Source organism: Mauremys mutica, chromosome 11, assembly GCF_020497125.1.
Source record: "Mauremys mutica isolate MM-2020 ecotype Southern chromosome 11, ASM2049712v1, whole genome shotgun sequence".
NCBI lineage: Eukaryota > Metazoa > Chordata > Testudines > Geoemydidae > Mauremys > Mauremys mutica.
In genome coordinates this window covers 5,754,999-5,773,560 of record NC_059082.1, presented here as the reverse complement: position 1 = coordinate 5,773,560, position 18,562 = coordinate 5,754,999, and the positions used below count along the sequence as shown (strand labels likewise).

The 18,562-nt window shown below is 44.0% G+C and overlaps 1 protein-coding gene across 1 annotated transcript in view; it reads right to left on the bottom strand.

Annotated features, from left to right (window-relative positions):
- Window positions 1-18,140, bottom strand: part of MEGF11 (multiple EGF like domains 11) — a 360,979-nt gene extending 342,839 nt beyond the window's left edge. The window contains exon 1 of the mRNA XM_044980598.1: window positions 17,860-18,140. The gene's annotated coding sequence lies outside the window, so the exon portion shown is untranslated. The remainder of the gene's footprint in view (window positions 1-17,859) is intronic.
- Window positions 18,141-18,562: the final 422 nt, after the last annotated feature.

Below are 18,562 nucleotides of genomic sequence, written 5' to 3'. Positions count from 1 at the left end.
CTAGCTGAGGCTGCTCTGGGAAGGCTCCTCCTGCTTGTGAGCTACAAGCCTTTAAATGGTCCAAGCCACATTTATCTGAGATCCCACCCCCGTGACCTACCAAGGTAAGTGCACTTGGACTACATACTCACAGGCTGAAATTTGGGGGAGTCCGTGACATCCCTACATCTGGAACAAAACCTGCTGGAAATATACCTGAGCGCCTGCCTGCCCATGGTCAGGGTGAGAAATCTTTTCATCCAGAATTTCCAGCAACAGCAAGCACAAGGTTTCCCTGATGCTGAATCTTCTGGATACGATCTACTTTGACAGAACTCTGAGTAGGCTGTTACAGAGGCTCCCCATTCTGGTCATGGTGTTAGTCCTTTCCTATTGGAGGAAAGTGCCCCAGATACCATGGTGATGGGTCCTTAATAACATCTGATATAAATACGACTAATGATAACCAATCATAACTAAATGGTTTTGGCCTTACTAAAATCAGCTTAATTATACCTAGCAAATAAAAACTCCTTCCCAGTTTATGGGTAACCCAATTTTGTAAGAGCTAAGAGAACTTGATCTAAAGAAGTTGGCAAATCTCCCAAAAAGTTCTACCCTGCTCTCTCCTCTGCCTCATATACCGGCTGGTATATAAATTGGCTGCGTGTTTGGTTGATTTACATGCCTGAGATGAAGCAAAGCAGTGTAAGGAGGCCTAGGGCTTATCTAACACATACAGCACAGCAGTTGCGCCGCTCTAACGCTTAGTTACGACACTACCTACACCAACAGGATTGCTTCTCCCATCAGCGTAAGTACTCCAGCTCCCCGAGAGGCAATAGCTTGGTCGACGTAGCACTGTCTACACCAGGGATTCGGTTGGTATAATTGCGTCACTGAGGGGTGTGGATTTCCCCTGAGCAATGTACTTATATGGACATAAGTCTGTAGTGTAGACCAAGCCCTACGCACCTTTCCTCCACTACAAGCTTAAGTGAGATCAACATTGGAGCTATCTGGTGTGCAGCTCAGACAGAGAGGTTTCCTTCCCCGCCCCCTTATCCTCCAGAGTGAAAGAGGTGCCAGGAGCAGACTGACAATGAGGAGGATGTCTAATTCCTGCCTGCTAAGCAACTACTGAACCTTGGGGGTCATTAAGCAGAGGGGGGGAAAGCAGGGATTGTTTTTTTAAGATAGAAACTTAGAAAGCTCTGCTCGTTGAAATAACAGACACATTGTTTAAAATCACCAGAGAACATCACAGAATTAATAGAAAAGTCTAACCCTTTATCACAACCTCACAAGGATTTCGCAGACTTCTCCAATCTCACAGACCACTCTGACCCTCTAGTCTGACCTTGTGAATAACCCAGCGAGTCCTGCATTGGGTTTAATAACTGCATAGCTGTTTCTGGGGTGGCCACATACATATAAAGGGTACCGGTATTTACCTTTGGCCCATGTAGCATAAAGCTACAGCCTGAAGCCTGCCCGTAAGTACTGTAGCTCCATTATTATTTACTGGGTGTATTGTAGCACCCACAAGATGCAGTCCCTGTTCCAAAGAGCTCACAGACTGAGGCCGCTACACAACACCCATTGGAGTCAATGGAAAGATTCCCGCTGAGTTCAACAGGCATTGAGTCAGGCCCTAAGCAACACCGAAAGGATGAGAAAGAGGGATAACACATACATTATTATTTTCAAATAACTAACAGCTGTCCCCACTGGCCAGCTACCTAGCCATTATGGCACGGCCAGGCTCTAACACGGTCACAGCCCCACTTTGCCATCTATCAGTACTTTCACTCTCTGTTACCTTCAGTTTGAACATCCGCTAAGCGAACCGCTCCAGCAGAAGAGAGCTCATGACACACTCTTCTCTTGGTTTCACCCACGCACCTTCCGTAAAACCAACAAGGCTGCACACGTAGAGCAGAGAAAAGACTTCCCCCTTGCTCACTGCCCTCCCTTTTGCACATCTGGGTCACAACAGATCAATGTAATCGGATGTAAATTGTCTGATATCAATCAGGAATGTACTAAAAGTTCCTTTCACATCTATGTGTTAGCTCCCATCTAACTCTGAAAATGCAACCTAATTTGATAAGAATTATTCAATTGTGGGGCAAATTCAACCCTGGCGTAGCATCATTGATTTCAATGAAATTACATTATGGATGCATGTTTCTCCAAAAATTAGACATTTTTATTGTTTGCAGCTGGTTTATTGTGGCTGACAATTGTTTATCTATGTATTCCTAAAAATATCTTCTGTCATTTACATTGATTTGGCTAAACCCTGGAAGCAAATACAATTAACCATAACTGAAAGGAACAAACTCAAAGCTGACTGATGAGCTGCTGTTTTAAGACACTCAGTTCAATTAAGCTAAAAGCATTCTTTCATTGTTGCAACAGCGGTTCCAAAATAAAGTCTGCATTGAAATAAAATTAATGTGAAAATCTACCAAATGTTTTAATAAGGATTTTCAAATAGCTAGGTTTCCGCTATTGCAAAACACTACTGAATATCAGACATAGTCAACATAAGGATTTAATTTAGAGTGTTTTCTTGGTGCATTTGAAAAAAATTAAACTTGATAAGAAGCAAATTTCCTCAATGGGGGACTAATCTCAAAAGCACTGGTTCTTCTTAGAACGAAATAATAGCGACTTTGGTGTTAAGCATCTAATCCATTTAAGCACTTTTGAAAATCCCATTCAACGCCTAGCTGCATCTTTAGGCACCTAAATATCTTTGAAAATCTGCCCCTTAGGCTCCTAAGTCAGTCAGGCGCTTTTACAAATTTTGCCTGATGGGCCAGATTCAAAACCCACTGAAGTCAGTGAGCTTTTCTTTGAACTGAATGTTCTCTGGATGAAGCCCAGCATGCTGCTCTACATAATTTAGGTAATAGAAGAACTGACTGATGTTGAAGTTTATTACACAGCCACTGGACACGAATATACTCAGTGTAATCAAATAGCCACTTCTCTTATTTCAATAGATAGGAGAAACATCTTACACATCAGGCCTGCCTTCAAAAATAGGCAACTTAAAAAGACCTAATAATTTTTAATCAATAGGAATACTTAGAATTAATTGTCTGTGTACAAATTAGCTTTTAAATAGCAGATTCATTTCTCTGGTGATCTAATTTAGATTTTGGTATCAAACTATGTTTCAAACTACATAAAAATCCTTCTCTGGTAAAATCTTATCCCTGATGTTTTCAAGCTGCTCTCTAATAACTATTCCTAATTGTGCTTATTAAAAAGTGGATTTATGAATCTCAATTAGGTTGCTTTCACTTGTCCTACAGCGATTTTCAGTACCAACAAAAACTGCTTCAAGAAAGAAAAAATTTAGGTGGGTGACAGAATAATTACTGAAATATGAAAGAATATGCCTATTAATGCAGCTTACTTTTCAGTAATTCTTTTTCGAGTTCTACAAAACAAAAACTGCAGGGTTATGATAATCATTCTGGGAATTATGTTCCTCCCACAACTTTGTAAGTACTTTTAAATTAGGATATTCAGCTTTTCTTGACTTCTCTACAGTCAAGCATTTACTTACCTTACATAATATGTTGCTGTTATAGAGCTAAATTCTGCTCTGGGGTGTGTTGATGTTAATGGGTGCTCTATTCAAACTCCCGCAAGGACAGAATCGGACACTTGGGCTGTGAATCATCAAGGCACTTAAACACATGCTTACATTTAGGTTTTTTATTTCAACAGGATTTCAGCATGTGCTTGAAGTTAAACATCTACTGAAGTGCTTTGCTGAATCAGGGCCATAGGTTTGAAATGAAAATAAAAATAGATCCATTAAGAATGACAAGACTTTTATTCCCCCCAAATCAGCAGCAAACCAATACATTCCTAAACAGATCTCCTCTTTCTAATTTTGAAGCAAACATGCACCATGACTACTGTGGCTTATCTGGCTATTGGTCCTGATTCTCTAGTGCAACTTTTGCACCTGCTGTATATAATATGGGCACATCTGCTCATTATACACCTGAAGCAGCGTACTGGACAAAACTGATCTTTTTGTCTGATCTGGTATGGCCGTTCCTGTGTTCCTCCAGACATTGCTGAGGAGAATATGGACATGAAGCAGCGCATTATGAACATGACCCTGTAGTTGTGGTCAAGCAGTTGGAAAATTTAACCCTAAATGTGTATTATAAAGCAACTTGCAACAAAATCATTTCAACAAGAAACATTTGTAATTGCAGTGTGCATGTGAACTCCAGCACAGTCCACAGAACAGTTAATGCATCTGCCTGCTGTCCACAAGATTTACTTAAAAGCTACACAAAAAATCAAATTTCTCCCCAGAAGCATGATGATTGAAGGAAGTGGTTTGAAAACAACAGTGTTTTTTGGACTCCTGCAAAGACAATTCTCCAGCACTCAGAAGGATGAATCCACCCGTCTCTAAAATACGGATCCCAATTTTGGTAATTAAAATGTTTCCTAAATTATTGTCTAAGCTGGAGGAAATTGTATTTTATCAATCATGCATTAAAATTAATCATACAACGACCTTTGTGTGTTGTTGTTGTAGTATCTCACCACTTTGCAGATGAATGATTTAGACTTGTCTACTGTATTGCATAAGAAACTCCAGAGGAGCAGGTAGATAAGTCAAGACAACGTCTCAATTTACAAACTCAATTTCTTGCTATTTGAAAAACAATTACCTGGGCACATATCTTTGGGAGGTGGCATGACTAAGGAAAATTTGATGGCTTTTCCAAGTTTTACATATTTAGAAACACAGATGCAAATTTTAATAGTTGTGCTTCTTTTAAAACCAACAGGTCTTTCTGTAGGCTAGAGGAATTTAATTTAATTGAAATTTTACTGAATAACACTGATTCCACTTTACAAACTTGGGTGTCTCTTTCAATGCAAATCCTCATTTAGGGACTGATCCAAAGTCCAAAGAAAGAGGCTCATTGACTGCTGCAGGTTTTGGATCAGTCCATTTGACATCTATATCCTCATTTAAGTTGCTTACATCAGCACTTGCTATGACTAAACCAGATATTCAGATACTTAACTTCAGACACTCAAATTTGAAAAGGAGACCTATGTGGCCTCATGAAAAACAGATGGATAGATGTATCTATCTTCCAAGGCTATCTCAGCAAGCAATATTTTACATAAAAATAATTAAACAATCCTCTGCTGGTATTCCTCACATATTGTAATTTAAATCCAAGTAGAATCAATGCTGACGTGGATGACCTAATGTTTAATAGTTTATTAAAATGGTATTTCTGTTGCTCCCAACAATTTTTACACATAACTCTGCTTGATTAGAAGTGCTATCTATGGGAAGAAAAGTCCATGATGAGTTTATCAAACAATCCAACTTTGCTTACCCAACCAGTTTTATTTTGAAGCAGACTCCATTTGGATTGGAATGCTGATATATAATCGGGTCTGGAAGAAAACTATGGTCATCCAATGGCACAAAATATAGCAATAAATTGGAATAAAACTGGTTGGTTTTGGACTTACTAGCACCTGACAGGAAAGTCAGTTGCATAAAATCTAAAGAGAACTGAAAAGATGGGTCTATAGCTAATATCAGACTAAATCGCCAAGGAACATAGAAGATACTAGTAGGTACTTTCCACAGGACTTTAGAGCACCATTTACTGTCCAACAGCAGCTCTACCTTTTAAAAGAATATCAAGAATTCTGTGTAATAGTCTAGTGGCCTGACTGGTAGCACTTTGCATTATGGCAGACCTTGGTTTGAGATAAGATTTGAAATTTGACCCTATTAGCTGGCAGAGGCTGGGAACATTGCAAAGGTGACATCCTTGGTTTAGTGAAGGCAAGAATGCTGCTGCAGGCTTGTATATCCATCATGCATTAGCAACGAACACATAACAGCACCACGTTCTCTGCATAGGCTGCCAGGGTTTGACAGGCTGATGTATGAGTGGAGGAACGTGACACTGAGTTAAATAAATAGCTGTACGTTATGGAGGGTGGAGTGAAAGCTACCTGACCCCAATTCCAAGCAACCTACTCTCTGAAGCTCCTGTGTGGTTAGTGTTAGCTGGAAGAGGGGACGCTCTCGCTGTCGATCTTGCAGACAATGCGTACCAAGCCACTAAACCTAATCTATAAAGACATTTATTTGTGTAAATAAGCAGTTCTGCTTAGTTAGTTTTTGATGTTTATGACAGGGAACCTATAACTGGGCGCTTTTTCCTTTTTTTGTTTGTTTGTTTGTTCTTGCATGTAGCTATTGAAGAAGTGAGGTGTACCATTACAGTATAAAATAAAGTGTCAGACTAACAGCTGTAAGTACCATAAAATATGTGCATTTCTATATGCCCTGCTTGTTCTTTAGGAGGATCAATTGTTCTAATTTGGTATCAGATACGCTTGCAAGGGAATATTCTCCACCATGGCTTAAGAATTTAACTGAATTGACAGATTTTCTTTTCTTTTCTTAAGAATGCACTCTTCTTGCACTGCAATCCTGAATACTTCAATGGAACAGATGCTCCAGCTCTCATGCATAGGAAGCTTAGCTTGTAATTTAAGAGACTGCCTACTAAGTTTAACTATTTGCACATGCAGACATTAGTGATTTCTCCTTTAGTGCAGGAATGAAATAGTTGACATAATTATTGCTTTTTTTTTTTTGAGCAATGCAGTGAAGACGCTGCATGCAAAAGAAAACCAGAATTTACAGAACACCAATTTTAAAATATGGAAAATGATTTACCTATAGATAGAGTCACATGCTCACAGCTAAAGTAAACACAACATCTACAGATCTGCAATGCTGCCTCTTAACAGTACAAGCAAAACAGCAGTAGTGACAGGAATGATTTTTAATTATGCTTATAAGTGAATTCAGTGTTCATGAAAGGTGCTGCACTGGCAGCAGTGGAAACTGAAGTCCATTCTCCATCAAACAGGTCTGACACAAGCAACAGCAACGTAAGCTTTCCCCACATTGCCCTCTTCGGCATGACCTGAAAAAGCTTTCTCTGGAGGTGATCCAGTGCTTGGTTTCTGCAGGATAAAGCCAACAAGACTCATGATGGACACTTTTGTAACATGAACTCCTGACAGCTACACAGTGGATTGAAGACATTCACTCGTTTCACAAAGGCCACCAAACAGCCATCAGATAACGCTTTTGGGTCCCTAGCAGCTTAAGTCACGCTCTAGTTCATGGCCTCGAATTGAAAAGCTCTGTACCCCATTACCAAGATCACTATGGGTCAGATCCCACTCTTAATGAATTTGAACTCAATTAACTGAACGGGAGGTTTACATCACAGTGAAGAGTTCTGAATTAAAATTATTCAATTAAGAAAAGGCGTAGAAAGTAAAAATCCATTTAAACGAATTCATCCCAAGTGAGAAACACCCCTTGGAATAAGTGATACTTCCATTGTATGAAAAAGAAATACCTTTTTATCCCCTGGCCTGGCCCTTTCTGGGGACAAGAAGGAAAGCTCCTGTATTTACTAGCTTATGAACCAGATGCTTCCTCTATTAAAGGGGGCTTTTATTCTAACTGTAAACCCACATTCTGGCCTCGGCCCTCAGATTATCCTGACAGGGTCAGGAATAACCTGAAGATGATGTGAGGCAGCAGAGTCAAGCAGCACCATACATATTAGCATACACTGACACGCCCACCCCACCCTTCCCTTGAGCATAGGCCTAGCCCCAGAAATCTCCCGCACAGTTCTGGCTGCAGAATTCCTGCGAACTGCATGGATTTTCAGGAAGCCTGGAGTAGGCCACAACAGTTGCAGAAGAAGAGCCAGAAGACGCATTCTCATGTAGGTGCCACGGAGTGTGGGGGAGACGAGGCCTTGCACCCCCAGCTTCCTGCGATTCACTGTGACTCTCAGCCAGCCAGTAAAACAGAAGGTTTATGTAGACGACAGGAACACAGTCCAAGACAGGCCTTGCAGGTACAGACAACAGGACCCCCTCAGTTAGGTGCATCTTGGGGAGGAGGGGAGGGGAGGGGAAGAGGGGAAAGGGAGGCCAGAGCCCCATCTGGGCTCCCCTCCATTTTCCCAGCCAACTCCAAAACTGAAACTCCGTCTCACTCAGCCTCCCCCCAGCTCCTCCCCCAGCCTTTGTCCAGTTTCCGGGCAGAGGTGTCACTTGGCCTCCAACCCCCTTCCTGGGTTCTCATGTTACATGCTCAGGTATCCTCCCTCAAGGAAAGTCTCCCATCCCCAATGCAGACAGTCCCAGCAAAACTCCCCTGCAACCTTCCCAGGTCAATACTCTCCAGTCAGCATTCAAAGAGCATATTAAGAACATTCCCACTTCGTCACAGTAGTGGAAAAGTAGACTACATTTAGGCCCATGTAATATAAAATGAACACAGGTCCTAAAACTGACGTCTGGAGATAAGCCGCTGTTCAACCTGAAAATTCTCTCTTAGGCCATATCGACCCTACGGCGCTATAGTGGCACAGCTCCAGCGCAGTAACTACACTGCTGTAGCATCGTACAGTAGATGTTTCCTAGAGCGACAGAAGAGATTTTTCTATCGCTATAGGAACTCCACCTCCTCCAGGGACAATAGCTAGGTCGATGGAAGCTTTCTTCCAATAATCTAGCTGCAGCTATACCTGAAGTTGGGTTGGCAAAGCTACGGCACTCAAGGGTATGAATTTTTCAAAGCATCATAATTATGTCAACCTAATTTTTAAGTATAGGCCAGACCTTAGAAGCAGCCCAGAAATGCCGGGGAGGATGAGAGAGGAAACAACCTAACTGGCAAAGAGGGGGGAGAATCACACCGCACCCAAGAAGAGGAGAAGGAGACCTGGGTTATGTATAAAACATTGACTTTTAATACTGAAGGTTATCAATGTGGCATCACCACACTAAATACTTCTGGGGGGTTTGTGAATCCAGCACAGAACTGGTTTCTTACCTTCCCATTTAATTCAGCAACTCCTGGGTGAACCCTTTATCTCTCATCAAATCTTATTTGTCCCCTTCTTTCCTCTTGTTTGTTTGCTTAATTGTGGTTCTCTACCTTGCTGGTTTGTACACATACATTTGACCTTCCCTGTCATTGCCCCCTCTGCCGCTCCTGCCCCTCTTGACGTTCTCCTCTGCCTCTTCTATTTAACACACTTTTCCCTTAGACAGGAACTCCCTTTCATTTTTCCCTTTTGCAGACCCCGGTGTAACGAGTGCTGCTCTCCTAGATTGTCATCAACCCCCGCCAACTCCCAGATGATCCTGTGCACCAGTCTGAGAAGCACGTTGGTTATATTTTTATTACCCAAACTGGTAAAATACATGGGAAAGAAAAGCCTTTGCCAAATTCCTGTCGACTTAAATGGACAAAAATTCCTGCTCATTGTTAGAATTGCCCAGAGTTTTCAATCAGTTTTTGTTAGTAGGTGTTTTGCTAACACCTTTATTATTTTATTGTTAGAGGACTAGATTTTCAGCTGGGGTAAACAGGCATACTTCCATTTACCCCAGCTGAGACTCTGACCTATTTTCATTATTTGTAGAGTAGAAGCACCCAGAGACCACACTGTATGTGGGGAAAATACAATCCCTGCCCCAAAAGGCTTACAATCTAATGGTAAGTAACCAAGAAACAGAACACTACTGTTACTGTAACTCTCATTCCATCTGCAAAGTATAAGAATTCTTTTGATATTTCTAATCATCTTTATTTACTATCAGGCAATGTTTTGTAAATGTAATTTACCACTGCTGTAAATTACTTGTGACTTATTCCCAGTAGCCCTCACTACAGATATTGCATCTAATCAATCCTCAATTACTATGCAAATATATCCTATAGGCTACTGATGTCTTTCCTTTCCAACACTTAATACATAATTAATGATCGTTCTAATGGCACTGAAGACTCCAACCAAACGAACCTCTCACTACAATTTATACTTACACAGTTAAAGAAAATTGGTTTATTGGGGTACTTATCATTCAGGATTTTTGCAATTTCCTGGGAAAGCAATGGATAGTATTTCCAGTCAGTAAATGCTGATACTGTACTTCGGGCCTCAAAACAATACTTTACGTGACAAAATTTGAATGATGAGGAATTTTCACGATCCTAACATTACATAGTGTACATAGAGCTGGATCCTGAAATCCTTACTCAGGGAAAACTCACATTACTACACGCCTTTACTTAAAAGAGTAAACACATCAATCTACGCACACAATATGTACTGAGTCTGCTAAGTGATGATCCATATTTTCACAATAAAAAGAAGGCACCTATAAAAATAGTTTGCACAGGGCCATCTCCCTTTAATGGACGGGTACAGCAGAAATTCACATTGCATTAAATTTAAACAAGAGCTGGGTGAATTAACCTGGTCTTCACTCTGATTTTTATACGCTCTGCTCTTTGGCTTTTATGATAGTAAAATGCATCTCTCAAACCATTTTTATACTTGAAAGGCTCCACTTAGCGTTTAGTGAAAATTTTAAAAATTAAAGAAAATTCTAATAATGTACATCAGATGCATGTGAATACATGCAAAGTTCTACCCAGTATAACATTATAGGCTTATCCAAACCCTTCACACTGAAACCACGGCTCAGAGTTACAGATGTCACTCCCTCCCACACCCAACCCACTGTCCCAACCCAGTGAAAGTGAGTGAGGGTAGGGGAGAGCAAGCCACCGAGGGAGGGGGAATGTAGTGAGCGGGGGGCAGGGCCTCAGGGAAGGGGTGGGGCAGGGCCTCAGGGAAGGGGTGGGGCTAGGGAGTTCAGTTTTGTGCAATTAGAAAGTTGGCAACCCTACGGGGCTGGCTGAGCCCAAAATGATCCCTTAACCCCTTATTGCTCTGTGTGGGTTTTGTGCACCCCACCACATATGGATATGGATGTCTGACAAATTATTCCAAAACATCTTAAAAAAAAAACAAAACCTATAAATCCCTTTATTAGGAAAGGTTGGCTTAGAACACTTGGTTCTTCAGAGTTGCAATGGATGAGTATTCACATGGTGCTGTGCAGAAAGCATAACAAAATCTGGAAGAGGTAAATTTTGTGATATCTATAAAATAACTAATTGGCCCTGTTTACCTGATAAAATGCCTATCTGATATTTGCAGAAAAGGGGAATTAAAGGGGGCATGAAGGGAAAAACAGTTCAACGTTAGACATTTTCACTGAGTTTGAAAAATGGTAGAGCACTGTACCTTTAATGGTTTTGATTTCCTGTACCTGTTTTTACAACCAGAGGTTAAATTTCGTTTCAAATTAATTGCCAGGGCTTCTTTAAAGACAAACAAAAGTGTAATTTATGCTATAATAATGCCACATACAGCACCATTGTTTTAATTCTTCATTAGAAATTAAGCTAGCTGTGGCAAGTGAATTAAACCCTTTAAAGACTGAAACATTGCCAAATTCTGTTTTGACAGCTCTTCTGTTTTCAAGAGCATTTATCATTTCACTTTACCTGAGAACTATAAATGACACTGCACTTCAAGGAGTGTTTCCCTCCTAATACAGGTGGGTAGATCATATGTTGAGCCTCATGAAATTATTATTATTTATTTGGGAGGGAAACTGATGTTTAGTTTTATTCATTTTCTCTACAAGGGGTGGGACGAGTGGTCCTAGTGATCCTGCACTCAGGGGGGAGTCCCTGGGGGAGGTGTTGGATCGTGCATCTGGGAGATATGGGAGACTTTCTGGAGGGTTGACTCCTGACCCCGGCCAGGGATGGGGGTCTGGGCTGCAGAGCAAGCCCACCCCATAGCTACAGCTCCTGCCCTACAGGCCTGGGCCTGGCTCCCCACTCCGGTCACAGCCCCATTCAGATTTGGCCCAGCTTCCGCTCCTCCGTGATGAGAGAGGGGCGGCCAGGCCAAATTTGAGTAAGCAGCTCTGTGACCCGGGGCACCAAGCCCGCAGCAGGGAGCAAGGCCCAGTCCGTGGGACAGCCACTGCTGCGGGGTGACGTTTTTCATTTTATACCTTTTCATTTTATTTCGTATTTGTGAAAAACACAGGGCTTTACACACATGCCCTGAAACCAGACTCGACCAAAATGGCTGGTGCTTGGTTTTTTGTTTTTCCCTTTTCTTAACATGAATGTGAGGGCTGATCGGAGGAGTCTAAACTGCAGCCTGTGGTAACAGTCATCCACTGGTCGGGAGTGGCAGTACCAGCTCCCCGACACTGCCTACTCATTGGCCTCAGCCTGAATGCGAAGGTTCCCTCTGCAGAAACAGAACTCAGTCCCTAATCCCATACGATCCTCAGCCTCTCTGCTGAGACTGCTAACGAAGGGCAGGATCCCAGCCTCCTTACGAAGGGCCAAATTCTACATCCCATGCAAATCGGTGCGATATTTTGCCCTGAGTATTTCCGGACCATAACCCAGTGTACTAACTGGTTTCTGTGGTACGGGCTGCTGTCTGTTCGGAACTGCACTGCTCGTTCCAACCAAGCCAGATGTCCCGCTCCCTATCTCCTGACCAATCCAGTCTCCTGAGCCAAATGCTTGTGAGCTACTAAGCGACTTCACTTTATTTTCTCTTTTTAGACTCAAACTCCTTTTTGAAAGATTGCACATCAATCCAGATGGTGATATGAACATAGTGGTATTATAAAGGTACCAAATGCCAATCAACTGCTTACAAATCATCCATGCTGCCCTTGCGTGGTAGATTTTAAAAACAAAATATAGAGTCTGATTCTCCGCTCATGCTGATGTAAAAATCAAGATAAGCAATTCCACATACTCCTGATTTATGCTAGGGTTGCCAACTTTCTGTTTGCAGAAATCCAAACACCCTTCCCCCGCCCCCTGCCCTGCTCCTTCCCCGAGCCAATGAGAGCATTGGAGCCAGCGCATGGAGCCTCCCTGGCCGCCCCAGCACCTAGGGGGCGCAGGGACATGTCGGCTGCTTCCGGGAGCCACGCAGAGCCAGGGTAGGCAGGGAGCCTGCCTTAGCCCTGCTGCGCCGCCGACAGAACTTTTAACAGTCAAAATCTGGATGCCTGGCAACCCTAATTTACACTGAGAAGGAGGGAGAATCCATACCAAAGGCTCCCACCTCTGCTATTCAAAGAGAGGTTCGCTCAAAGGGGTGCTCCCAATCTTTTATTATTGTAATAGCTCATGCCAGCATCATTATTCCAGGGTCTATGCCTGCTTGTGCTAACCCACCACGACAGCTAGTACAGGTATGTCTCCTCAAGCTGGAATTTACATCTCCAGCTCTACGTGTACACACACCCTGTGGTGCTGCTCAGATCCCAATATCACCAACCCGAAGCATTAAAACCCAGGCCCCCCTCAAAATCCTAAATTTAAATTAAAAATTATGAGGCTTTAAAAATAATAATAGCTGGGTTCTTTCTTCTAAATTTGGAGCTTTTAAGGGGTCACATTTTCGAGCTTTTCTCCTCAACTACAAGGGCTAGAAATTTCCTTTTTTTTTTTTAAGTTGTACATGAAAGCTGAGATACTCGTGCATTCACAAGACTCCAGAAGCTGAGGCTTTAACGAAAATACCAAGAATCACAAGACTTGTGATAAAACTGTGAGCTGGCAAAAGTCTAGATCTAAATGTGGAATCCAAAAACCGCTGAACTTTGGGGAAACTCAAATCTGGATTTGTACTTTGCAACTTGGACCCATCTCTAATCAGACCTAAAGGTGAAATCAACGGCGACTTTAGAAGGATCACACCTCTCACATTTGACACACCTTTAAGCTGTTATATCCTAACACAAGAAGTTCTGTGGTACCTTTTTAATATTTTAAAATATGTTCAAAGCAACTTTCAGCACCCATAAAAGGTGTTGGGTTGACAGTGCTGAATGAAGTCACAGAAGGCGCAGCACAGGCAGGAGCAGAGCTGGGTTCTCCATACTTCTAACCACTGTGCTTCAAAACCTGTTCTGGAAGGAGGATGTCTCCAGTAATGAATGTAGTTTAGCCTGTGTGCCCTTTCAAGTTGCTAGCCTCTCTGCTGAGGCTGTAACACTCAGTACCAGTTCTGATGGCAAATAATTTAAAGATTATTAGACCTACCAGCTTTGATCGTTTGCAATGGTGTGCAGGTAGCACAGGCTCTCATCTCTGCCCGCTGAATTGCTGTAAGCAGGCAGAGCACTGACATTTCTCTTGGATTTCTTTCTTACAGAGAGAAGGATTCATGTAAGTTTCAATACTCTCCCTAGCACAGCGGTTCTCAAACTGTGGGTTGGGACCTAATGGGGTTGCCAGGGCTGGTGTTAAGACTTGCTGGGGCCAGCGGGCTGAAGCCTAAGCCCCACCACCTGGGGCCAAAGCCTATGCCCAAGCTCCACTGCATGGGGTGGTGGGGCTCGGACTTTGGCTTTGCCACTCCCCCCCAGCCCAGTGGGGCTCTGGCTTTGGCCCCCTTGCCCGAGGCAGGGGGGCTCAGGTTTTGGTCTCCCCTCCTGGGGTTGTGTAGTAATTTTTGTTGTCAGAAGGGGGCTGCGGTGAAATGAAGTACCATGTGATAACCCCTGACCTAGCAAGTATAGGCCAGGTAGCCAGAGAACAGTAACTGCCTGGACTACATGATTCTATCATTTACACACACTTATTTTTAATCACACAAATCCCACAGCATTCTGGATTTGGTTTTGGACAATTTGGCTGAGAAACTGGGATTCTCCTTATGCTACAGCCATCACTTTGGAAATACTGGGCCAGATCCTCAGCTGGTGTAAATCTGTGATGCTCCAGAGACCTGGCCTATACGCTCTAATTTCCAAGGTCAGTATCACATTTTTTAAAAGACGTTGGATGCACATGCACAAGTCACACTGCAGCCACCGGGAGTCACAGGGGAGCACCACAGGGCAAGATCTGACCCACAATTTTTACAGCAGGTTCTGTTTGGAGTTTGTCTACTTTGCGAGTAGCCCTTTAACTCTTCTACAAACTTTTTCATCCCTCTCTTCTTAGCTTATAGAACCTGCCCAGTGAGTTACAACATCAGTTTGCAAATTCCAATGTACAGAGCAGAGCTGACTCGGACATCAGTTCTGTCAGCCTCAGCAACAATGCTGAGGGTTTTTTTCATCCTTTTCATTAATACCTGACAGCCCTTCGTGGTAACTCATTTACTCATGATCACTTATAACTATTTCAGTTGTCTCAGGCTTTTCCTACTACTTGGTGCAAATCATTTCTTAGTTACACCTGAGATGCAGACAATCCGTATATGCATCTGAGACATAGGCAACACACGTATTCACACAGGGTCTGATCTAAAGCCCACTGAGGTAAGTGGAAAGACTCCCAAGGACTTCAGGGTGCTTTGGATCACAGCTAGACTCCGACTGTCACAGCGTGTGTGCGCAACGTGGGGGGACAACAACAGGCACCACTTTGCTCACTAGAGCACTCGTGCAGGAGGCAGGAAGAATGAGGGTGCTTGTACAACCAGAGCACAAAGTGCAGAGGTACATCCAGAGATACTCTACACCTGAAGGGGTCTGGCTGGGCAGTTTGGGGGGACACCAGCACACCTTTACTGTGCACCTGACAGCCCTAAGAGGCCAACAGCAGTTGGGATACATGCTCCAACCCTTAAAGAAAGGTGTGAATGGTAACACTACATGTGACTGTGCTCCCTCTACAGGCTTTCTGCTGGGCTCCCCAACTTCTGCAGTTCTGGTACACCAAGTAGACAAGAGCTTATAGCTTTTATATAAAGTAACTGTGAACTATATAAACACTCCATTTACATTCCTGCCCCCAGGGACTTTGCAACAGTACTGCAAAAAATAGTAATTATATAGGAGCATTTAGTATGCAATAGTATGCAGCATTTCTCTTTCTAAACTGAACCATCAAAGCCGTATCATAAATTTTATATGATATAAAATCATGGGGTAGCTCATACCACATGATTTTGAAAACAATAACCAGGCACGCACTTTGTAGTAGCATGGAATTAGAAATGATTTTACTGACATAGATAAAAGGCTTGAAAGAACTGTGGTCTTAGTACAGAGAGGTAGTTTGTACAAATTGCATTTAAAAGTGCATTTACATTTCTATTATAATCCCCTATTTTTGAGAATTGATAATTTTACTATGTATATTTTCTTTACAATGAATTCTGGTATTTAACATCTAAAGCATGATGGATTGTTCAAGCAAAGTCTGAATTATTCATTTGGCCATTTTTATGTGAAAAAAATTCCTACACCCACATGCACAAAGGGGAAAAAGATCGCGCCTTCAGTTTTATAGCTCTGACTAAAAACACAAACTTCATTAATTTATTTTTAATTATAATGATAAGCACTCATCCAAATTGCTGAGTGCTTTAATTAAAGCCACAACCGCCACATAAAATACCTCACTATAGTACAGTAAACTGCCTCAGCCACCCACTTGTCAACTGAATTATGGAAGTTTATAAAGCAGTGATTTCTTTTTGACAGGGTGCGAAGAGGGAAGCACAAATTTTTGTTTTGAAAAATGACTGATCTGTATATGGCCATAAACGTTTTCAACAAAATATCCCTATGAATCTTTACTAAGCAGACTGAGTGAGATGCTTCACAGCTGCCTTTGCATAACAGAAGGTGTTACGAAAACCAAGTTCAAGGAACATTTGCTATTCAAGGATTCCCTGTAACTTAGTTGTTGCCAAGCAGAAACTCATGTACTTCCACCAAGAGGGATCCTGCAAACACGTGAATAACTTTATGCACATGGGTACAGAATCATTCACTGGCCTGATAAAAAGCCCAATGAAGTCACTGACTTCAGTGGGATAGGGTCCCATGCGTGTAGTTACTCATGTGCGTAAGAATTTGCTGGAGCAGAGCCTTAGATTGTAAGTGACCACACAAACTAATATCCCACAGTGGGGTCTCCAACATACTTCCACTGAGACAAGTACAGTCAGTTCATTTCACTTTTATCTAACACTATCACCAGCAAAAGCCACAGACTTTTATTTGGCTCTGTTAAAGTAACATCAGAAGATCTAAGACAAACTAGGAGATAAAGTTAAGAGTGGGGTTTATACAACTAATACACAGGGCAGAATATTACCAGGGTCTCTCCAGTCTGACTGAATTTGGAACCTAGATGGGTTTTGGAACCTTCTATGTAATAACCAGCAGGAGGGGCATTAAGATCTGAATTTCAGCCCTCGCTCTCCAGTTAACTCTGAGCTTCCTCCGGCTAGTGTAGGTTTCAGTCAGACCCTTCATGTTATTTAAGGATCACTGGATTTGTTTAAATACGATGCGGTACCTTGAGGCGCCCAATGTCTGCAGCGGAACGCTAATGACACCGAACTTCGAGCATCTCCGCGAGGCGGCTGGTTTCCTTGCCCGGGGCATCCAGGCTGCTGATGCTCCGACACTCCCCAGCTTCCTCCCTGCCGGCTGGGAGCCACCGGACCCGGCAGCAGCAGCCTGGAAGTGTCTCCAGCCCGAGGCAGGGCGCGTTTGGCCGCACTGAGCGGCAGCGATCGGGCCAGTCCCTCCCCCCGCATCATTCATCCCCCCGCCGGCAGCGGGGGGTCCCCCTCCCAGCGCCCCAAGCCGAGCAGGGCTCCCGCCGGGGCGAGCCGGACCTGCCTCCTGCAGCCGGAAGAAAGTTAGCGGCGTTACAGCGCGCTGGGATAGCGGGGCGGGCCCCGCGGCTGGGGGAACCCCCGGCCCCGGACAGCGCCGGGGAGCCAGAGGCGGAGAAGGGGACCCCCCCCCGCATCCAGCAGAGAGGGCGCTGCGTGCAGCGGGGCCCCCCACCAGCCCAGCACGGCGAGGGGAGCCCCTGCCCCGGGGGGTGGACATCGGGGCGCCCCCCACGCTCACACCTACCTCGGAGCCTTCCCTCCCGCGGCGGCGCTCGGCGCAGCAGCAGCCCGGGCTGCAGTGGGGGGAGCCGGGGCCGCTCGCTCGGATCCGCTCCAGCGGCGGCGGCTGCTGCTGGGGGCTCCGGGCGCCCCTTTGGCTCTGTTGGGAAAGTTGCAGCGGCCCCGCGACGCCCCTTAAACCCGCCTCCCAGCAGGACCCGGGGAAAGCGGGGGAATTGGAGCCCTTCAGCCCGCGGCGCAGCTCCGGTCACGGCCACGTCTCTGGACCGTCGCTCCGGGATGCAACTAACCCCCCAGCAGGCTCGGTGCGCAAAGGCAGGTGCGGCTGCTGCAGACGCGCGGGGCTGAGGCTCGGCTCGTTGGATTCGTGCATTTGCAGACGTTGCCAAAGCGGAGAAACTTTCCAGTTCCCTGGGGGGCTGGGCGTGGTTTGGGGGGGCGTGTCCGGGGGCTGGTTTTGCAGGGGAGGGGGGAGGGTTGTATTGCATAGGATAATTTTTCTTTTATATGAAAATTACACGACTAGCCTCAAAAGGACAGAGGCTCAAGCCTGCACCCCACACCGAGCACAAGACTAGACCCAAACTCTTTGCAGATGTATCTGCATGAAGATGCAAACTCCCTAACTGCAAAGGACACTTGGCAGCCCGGCCGCACGTAGGCGACAGAAAGCAATATTACTCCCTGCTGCTGAAAGACCCAGGGCT